This window comes from Chlorocebus sabaeus, chromosome 13 (genome assembly GCF_047675955.1).
Source record: "Chlorocebus sabaeus isolate Y175 chromosome 13, mChlSab1.0.hap1, whole genome shotgun sequence".
Lineage (NCBI taxonomy): Eukaryota > Metazoa > Chordata > Mammalia > Primates > Cercopithecidae > Chlorocebus > Chlorocebus sabaeus.
Genome location: NC_132916.1, coordinates 51,868,199 through 51,877,123, shown reverse-complemented (window position 1 = coordinate 51,877,123; position 8,925 = coordinate 51,868,199). Strand labels below are relative to the sequence as shown.

The 8,925-nt window shown below is 49.7% G+C and overlaps 1 protein-coding gene across 1 annotated transcript in view; it reads left to right on the top strand.

The window, feature by feature from the left end:
* Positions 1 to 8,925, top strand: part of LOC119618195 (uncharacterized) — a 41,134-nt gene that overhangs the window by 8,564 nt on the left and 23,645 nt on the right. The gene's annotated exons all lie outside the window — the stretch shown is intronic.

Genomic DNA, 8,925 nt, shown 5'->3' with positions numbered 1-8,925 from the left:
CAAAAATTACCCAGGTGTGGTGGTGTGTGTCTGTAATCCCAGCTACTTAGGATGCTGAGGCAGGAGAATCTCATGAACCCAGGAGGCGGAGGTTGCAGTGAGCCGAGGTCGCGCCACTGTACTCCAGCCTGGCTCTGTCTTGGTGTTCAGCCACGTGGCCGTGCTCACTCCCAGGGTGACTCTGGGAAGGTCTGAGCCTCCTTGTCTTCCCAGTTAGAATGATCTGATGCCCCTGCTGCCATCAGACGTGGTAAGTTTCCCGAGGACTCTGCAAGAGGTACTGTTCTGGAGGGTGGAGGCGAGACTAATTGTTCCTGCTCTCCTGGCCAGAGTGACCCAACAGGGCTTCTCACCAAGGCCAAGATGGATGGTTTTACATTGAACTAATTATATACACAAGTGCTGTTTAACTGTGTGCCTTGATGGCCGCCTCACTCCTTTAATGACCCTGTGGCCCACATGGCTCATGGGTAAAGGTGTGCTGGGCCCGAGATGCCCCCTCCCAGGGTGCACTTCCAGGACTCAGCTCCTGGACAGGGACAGTCAGTCATCAGGGATAGGGTGGGACCGGGTCAGGGGCTCTCGGCCACTGATGCCTGCTCACCTGACCCCTGGCATTGCTGCTACCTGCTCTAGGTGGCTGAGGAGTGGGCCCAGGGCACCTTCAAACTCAACCCCAATGATGAGGATATCTACACAGCCAATGAGCGCCACCTGAAGATACAACCCCTACAGCCCCACTGCTTTCCTGGCCTCCCCTCTCCACCTTGCCTGGGGCCACTTTGAGCATTAGCACCGTCATTCTGTGATCATTGGTGAAACCTCAGGGAAGCCACACACGGGAGGGAGCCGGAATGACCAGGTGTCTCTAGCCCCTCCACCCCTCTTCAGGCCTAGGTCCTCCTGCACCTGCCCCCAAATAAAATGGGTGTGAGAGGAGGCTGCTGCGTGTTTCCTGTCCTAGCCTGGCTCCCTCATTGCTGGGCTTTTTGGGGCTGGCCTGTGGGGATGGTCAGGGACTGGAGAGGCAGAGCGGGGTCACCTGTAATCCCAGCACTTTGGAAGGACAAGGTATGAGGATGCTTGAGGCCAGGAGTTCGAGACAAGCCTGGTCAACAGGAGACCCGGTCTCCACCCAATAATAAATAACTAGCACAGCGTGGTGGCCCATGCACATCATCTCAGCTGCTTGTAAGGCTGAGGTGAGAGGATCACTTTCGCCTAGGGATGGAGGCTGCAGTGAGCTATGATCACACCACTGTATTCCAGCCTGGACAACAGACTGAGACCCTGTCTCTAAGAAACTAAAAAAATTTAAAAAACTGGAATCAGAGAAAACTGGGCAAGGGCAGTGAGAGTCATAGATGGGAAGGGAAGAGGGGCCTCCCATCACAGCCTCTGCCCTGTCCAGACCCCATCCCCTTCAAACAGGGTATCACAGTGACCTCCTAGGCCAGGAGCGGTGGCTCACGCCTGTAATCTAGCACTTTGGGAGGCCTGGACAGCATAGTAAGACCCCAGCTACTACATTAAAAAACAACAACAACAACAACAACAACAAAACTAGTTAAGCTGGGCAGATGGCTCACACCTGTAATCCCAGCACTTTGGGAGGCTGAGGTGGGTGGATGACCTGAGGCCAGGAGTTTTGAGACCAGCCTGGTGAAACCCCATCTCAAACTCTTTCCCCCAACTCCAAAAAAAAAAAAAAAAAAAAAAAAAAAAAAAAAAAAAAAAAAAAAAAAGCAGTGTGTGGTGGCACACACCTGTAATCCCAGCTACTTGGGAGGCTGAAGCAGGAGAATCATTTGAACCCAGGAGGCAGAGGTTACAGTGAGCCAAAATTGCCCCACTGCACTCCAGCCTGGGCGACAGAGGGAGACTCCCTCTCAAAACAAAACAAAACAAACAAACACACACAAAAAAAAACAAACAAATTAGCCGGGCACAGTGGCAGGTGCCTGTAATCCCAGCAACTTGGGAGGCTGAGGCAGGAGAATCGCTTGAACTCGGTGGTCGGAGGTTGCAGTGAGCCGAGATGGAGTCACTGCACTCCAGCAATCCTGAGGAGACTTAAGAACTAAACATAGTATGGTCTCCTGGATGAGATCCTGGGACAGGAAAAGGACCTTAGGGGAAATAGTAAAGAAATCTGAATCAAGTTGAACCTTAGTTAATAACAGTGTATCAGTATTGGTTTATTGGGGCTGGGCATGGTGGCTGACATCCTAGCACTTTGGGAGGCTAAGGTGGGGAGATCCTGAGGTCAGGAGTTCAAGACTAGCCTGGGCAACGTAGCGAGACCACATCTTTCTAAATTTCTTTCTTTCTTCCTTTCTTCCTTTCTTCCTTTCTTTCTTTCTTTCTTTCTTTCTTTCTTTCTTTCTTTCTTTCTTTCTTTCTTTCTTTCTTTCTTTCTTTTTCTTTCTTTTCTTTCTTTTCTTTCTTTTCTTTCTTTTCTTTCTTTCTTTCTTTCTTTCTTTTCTTTTTTTGTTAGCATGGTGGTATACACTTACAGTCCCAGCTGCTAGGAAGGCTGAGGAGGGAGAATTGCTTGAGCCCTGGAGTTTGAGGCTGCAGTGAGCTGTGATTGTACCACTGTGCTCCCGCCTGGTCAATAGGGCAAGATCCCATCTCTCCAAAACTTTTTTCATTAAAAAAAATTTGTTTTTTTTGAGATGGAGATTTGCTCTTGATGCCCAGGCTTGAGTGCAATGGTGATATCTTGGCTCACCGCAACCTCTGCCTCCTGGTTTCAAGCGATTCTCCTGCATCAGCCTCCCGAGTAGCTGGGATTACAGGCATGAGCCACCACATCTGGCTAATTTTGTATTTTTAATAGAGACGGGGTTTCTCCCTGTTGGTCAGGCTGGTCTTGAACTCCCAACCTCAGGCGATCGGCCTGCCTTGGCCTCCCAAAGTGCTGGGATCATAGGCGTGAGCCACCATGCCTGGCCTTAAATGTTTTTTTAACTGAAACATGGTCTCACTATATTGCCCAGGCTAGTCTTGAACTCCAAGACTCAAGTAATCCTCCCACTTTGGCCTCCCGAAGTGCTGGGATCATAGGCGTGAGGTACCATGCCCAGCCAGGTTTTTACCTGTAGCAATTTACCATACTAATTTAAGGTGTTCGTAAGAAGGAAGCCAGATACAAGGGTATGTGTGAACTCTGCTGTCTTGGCAATTTGTCTGTAATTCTAAAACTTTCAAAATTAAAAGTGTACTCAACTTCTCAATGTGCTGCTAAAGAAAAAAGTAATTTAAAAATTAGAAGTGTTTTATTTTAAAAATCTTTCTTATTTATTTTTTTGAGACAGGGTCTCGCTCTGTCACCCAGGCTGGAGTGCAGTGGCACGATCTTGGCTCACTGCAACCTCTGCCTCCCAGGTTCAAGCAATTCTTCCACCTCAGCCTCCCGAGCAGCTGGGATTACAGGCATGTGTCACCACGCCCGGCTGATTTTTTTATTTTTAGTAGAGTTGGAGTTTCACCATGTTGGTCAGACTGGTCTTGAACTGGCTTCAAGTGGTCCACCTGCCTTGGCCTCCAAGGTGCTGGGAATACAGGCGTGAGCCACCCTGCCTGGACTTTTTTTTTTTTTTTTTTTTTTGAGATGGAATCTCGCTCTGTCACCCAGGCTGGAGTGCAGTGGCGCGATCTTGGCTCACTGCAAGCTCCACCTCCCGGGTTCACACCATTCTTCTGCCTCAGCCTCTCGAGTAGCTGGGACTACAGGCATCCTCCACCACACCTGGCTAATTTTTTGTATGTTTAGTAGAGACAGAGTTTCACTGTGTTAGCCAGGATGATCTTGATTTCCTGACCTCATGATCCACCCACCTTGGCCTCCCAAAGTGCTGGGATTACAGGCGTGAACCACTGTGCCCGGCCTATTTTTTAAATCTTTTTTAGAACCAAGGTCTTGTTATGCTGCTCAGGCTAGATTCTAACTCCTGGGCTTAAGCAATTCTCCTGCCTCAACCTCCTGAGCAGCTGAGACTACAGCATGTGCCACCACACCCAGCCAAAAAGTTTATATGTTTTTTTTAAAAAGAGAGAACTTGAGACTTCCTGGAGCACAGATGTCAAATAGCAGTTGAGTCCACCATTGTGCTCCCTTCCCTCTGGATCTTTCTTCCTGAGTGCCTGTGAAAAGCAAGCTTTGGCCCTGCCTGTGCGGCTCCAGCCCACCGGTGATTGTCATTTCCTGACGGCCAGTCCTGTGGACTCTGGGCTTGCTTAGCCAACCCCACAAATGCAGAAGCCAAGCTTTTACCAATACATCTATCTGTGTAGATGTATGTCTCTATATAGCTTGTTTGTTTGTTTGTTTGTTTGTTTGAGACGGAGTCTAGCTTTGTCATCCAGGCTGGAGTGCAGTGGCACAATCTTGGCTCACTGCAACTTCCGCCTCCCAGGTTCCAGCGATTCTCCTGCCTCAGCCTCCCGAGTTGCTGGAACTACAGGCATGCACCACCACGCCTGGCTAATTTTTGTATTTTTAGTAGAGATAGAGTTTCATCATGTTGGCCAGGCCGGTCTCAAACTCCTGACAGGTGTGAGCCACTGTGCCTGGCCAGAAGCCAACATTTTATTAATAAATCTATGTATGCAGATGTGTGTCTCTATATGTTAATCTATATCTGAATCTGTGTATCCTACTGGTTCTGCTTCTCTGGTTTGAACCCTAACACAACTAGTTTTTTTTTTATTTTGAGTTGGAGTCTTGCTCTGTCACCCAGGCTGGAGTGCAGTGGTGTGATCTCTGCTTATTGCAACCTCCACCTCCTGGGCACAACTAGTATTTTATAATCTGTTAGGAATTCATATGTTTTTCAAAAGATCAAACTACATATTTAAATACATTTCAAATACAAATTTTTAAAATCATATTATGAAGCATTCAGTAAGATCCTACATTATTAGGCCAGGGACAGTGGTTTATGCCTGTAATCCCAGCACTTTGGGAAACTAAGGCGGGCAGATTGCTTGAGCTCAGGAGTTTGAGACCAGCCTGGGCAACATAGCAAGACCCTGTTTCCACAAAAAATAGAAAAATTAGCTGGGCATGGTGGTGCGTGCCTGTAGTCCCAGCTGCTCAGGAGGCTGGGGTGGGAGGATCACTTGAACTCAGGAATTTGAGACTGCAGGGAAGCATGATTGAGCCATTGCACCCCAGCCTGGGTGACAGAGTGAGACCCTGTCCCACCCCCCCACCAAAAAAAGTGCATCATATAATTCTATTGTAAACTATTAGCAAATAAAATGAAAGAAAATTATTATTTAAAAATGGGCCAGGTGCAGCACTTTGGGAGGGCACAGCAGGTGGATCACTTAAGACCAGGAATTTGACACCAGCCTGGCCAACATCGTGAAACCCCATTTCTACTAAAAATGCAAAAGTTCGCGTGGTGTAATGACACATGCTTGTAATCCCAGCTACTCAGAAGGCTGAGGCAGGACAATCTCTTGAACCTGGGGGCGGGAGGTTGCAGTGAGCTGAGATGGAGCCACTGCATTCCAGCCGGGGCGAAGGGGCTAGACTGTCTCAAATAAATAAATAAATAGCTAAACAATGGGTTCAAATGGACATAAAGATGGAAATAACAGACACTGGGAACTCCACATGTGGGGAGGGAAGGAGGGAAAAGGGTTGAAAAACTACTCATTGGGTACTATGGTCAGTGTTTGGGTGATGAGTTCACTAGAAGCCCACACCTTAGCATTTTGCAGTGTACTCATGGAACACACCTGCCCATGTGCCTCATGAACCTAAAGTTTAATAAAATAAAAATAATAAACAGTGCAATAAACAATTATAGACATTTACTCATAAGACACTGAAGATAAAATAGCACTGATGGTCTCAAAAAAAAAAATCTTATTCTGTCACCCAAGCTGGAGTGCAGTAGTGAGATCTCAGCTCACTGCAACCTGTGTCTCTTTGACTCAAGCAATTCTCGTGCCTCAGCCTCCCCAATAACTGAGATTACAGGCGCACACCCTCCGCCTCCTGGGTTCAAGAGATTCTCTTGCCTCAGTCTCCTGAGTAGTTGCGATTACAGGCATCTTCCACCAAGCCTGGCTAATTTTTGTATGGTTAGTGGAGACGAGGTTTCATCATGTTGGCCAGGCTGGTCTTGAACTCCTGACCTCAAGTGATCCACCAGCCTCGGCCTCCCAAAGTGCTGAAATTGCAGGCATGAATCACTGTGCCAGGCCAAATATTTTTCGTTGGAAGGAGGGAGCACAGCCTGCCCTGGGTACAAATGGGGAAACTGAGACTGCAGAGGAAAGAGCTGGACCAGGACGCCTGGGAAAAGTGACTTGGGAAGGCCCCTAGGAAAGTACAGGGCTATCTGCTCTCCAGACGGCTCCAGTGGAAAAGAGGGGAATGAGGTGGGAAGGAGAGGCCCTGGGTGGACCAGACAACCACACCGTGAACCCTCTCAGAGACTTTAGACAGAGAGAGTCGTTCCACAACACCCCACTCTCCCTCTGCCGTCTCTCATTCCCTCCTCTGTCCACACAGGTCAGCCCAAGGACAACCCCTCGGTCACTGTTCCCGTCGTCCTCTGAGGAGCTCCAAGCCAACAAGGCCACGCTGGTGTGTCTTATGAGTGACTTCTATCCGGGAATCTTGACGATGACCTGGAAGGCAGATGGTACCCCCATCACCCAGGGCGTGGAGATGACCATGCCCGCCAAACAGAGCAACAACAAGTATGTGGCCAGCAGCTACCTGAGCCTGACGTCCGACCAGTGGAGGTCCCACAACAGCTACAGCTGCCAGATCATGCATGAAGGGAGCATCGTGGAGAAGACAGTGGCCCCTGCAGAATGTTCATAGGTTCCCAACCCTCACCCCACCCACAGGGGCCTGGAGCTGCAGGATCCCAGGGGAGAGGTCTCTCTCTGGATCCGAAGCCATCTAGCCCTTCTCCGTGTACCCAGTAAACCCTCAATAAATATCCTCTTTGTCAACCAGAAATCCTGTCCCCTCTCTTCATTTCTTATCTCTCATATAATTTGATGCCTCTCCTGGGTTCTCAGTGTGGCGTTGGGGGAATCCTGGCACCAGTGGGAAAGTCACCTGGAGGGGAGGATCACAGTCTCCCAGGGGTGTCCCCTGGGGAAATAGGCCAGAATAGGAGGAGTCGGCTCACTGAACACCAGTCCCTCCATTCTCTCCCTCCTCCCCTTCCTTCTTGCAGCTCAACCCCATCTCACTGCCTGCTTTCTGGAGGGAGCTATTTCTAGCCGAACCTCCAGATACACCCTCTGTCCCTGTCCTGGTCTGGATCCTCTACCCACCCACAGCCTCTCTTTCCTCAGCCTGGAAATCCTATGCTAGGCCTGGAGCCCCTCTTCTTCTGGCCCTGGCTCCTGGAATGCTCTCCTTCCTCTCTGCCCAACTCCCCACCCCTGAGGGCTGGACTGTCCAGGACACTCCAACACCATGAAATTCATGAGCTCTTAAATTTTGGGCTCACCTCGATTTTTCACCTGACAGCAGGTTCAGAGGTGTGAGAAAAATAGGAGGAAGCCAGGAAGGAAACACACATGAAAGGCCTGCAAGCAGCTCAGGACACTTGCAAAAGATAGGCTCTGAGCTCCCCAGGAACCAGTGCAAGAGGGGTGATGGCTCCATCATTTCTTTCTTTTTTTTTTTCTTTCAGATAGAGTCTCGCTCTGTCGCCCAGGCTGGAGTGCAATGGCATGATCTCAACTCGCTGTAACCTCTGCCTCCCGGGTTCAACCGATTCTCCTGCCTCAGCCTCCTGAGTAGCTGGGATTACAGGTACATGCCACAATGCCCGGCTAATTTTTGTATTTTTATTAGAGACAGGGTTTCACCATGTTGTTCAGGCTGGTGTGCTCCATCATTTCTAAGAGATTAAAAAAGTCTTTGCTCAAGGGAAGTTGGTGTCTTCAATGCTGAGGCCAGGCAGTTTCATGATAATTAAAAGTGGGGATGTGTGGTTTTTTTTTTTTTTTTTGAGACGGAGTCTTGCTCTGTCGCCCAGGCTGGAGTGCAGTGGCCGGATCTCAGCTCACTGCAAGTTCTGCCTCTGGGGTTTATGCCATTCTCCTGCCTCAGCCTCCCAAGTAGCTGGGACTACAGGCACCTGCCACCTCGCCTGGCTAGTTTTTGTAGTTTTTAGTAGAGACAGGGTTTCACCGTGTTAGCCAGGATGGTCTCGATCTCCTGACCTCATGATCCGCCCATCTCGGCCTCCCAAAGTGCTGGGATTACAGGCTTGAGCCACCGTGCCTGGCCAGTGGGGATGTGTTTTACCCAAGGCCTCACTATTGATGGGATTAGGGCTCCGACATGTGCACAGGTGACCTCCTGGCAGCCCTAGGACATGGAGATTTTCTCGGATGCTTGGCACAGAAAGTCACTGGCCATCTTTGGAGGAAGCATCATTTTTGGGAAACACTTCTCCATTGGATCCTGAGCCTCAGCTGGAAAACCACGTCCTGTGTTGGGAATTTCTCTGGGAGGCTCCCTGGGTCTGGGGCTCCAGCTGCTCTCTGAGAAGAAGGTGTGGGGGGAGAGAGCATGGCCCAGTCACACCCAGCCCCTCCTGCATGGTTCCTGCTGAGCAGGGTGTTAGAGGGGTGGGGGCACCAGCAGTGGTCAGGCCTGTGTTTCTGTGGGTGGGGCCAGGGAAGGACCCTCGGGGCATCCTAGGGAGTCTGTCCCATGGCTCCTGTTTGACTTTCCTGTGGCTGCTGCTGTCACAAATGACCCCTAATTCAGAGGCTTAAAAAATCGCACTTTGATTCCCTGGTCTGGGGTCAAAATGAATCCTAGAGTGCTAAAATTAGGGTGCCAGCCCAGCCAGGCTCCTTTTGAGGGCTCTGGGGAGAATCGATTTCCAGGATTTTTCCAGCTTTTAGAGGACACCCTGGGCT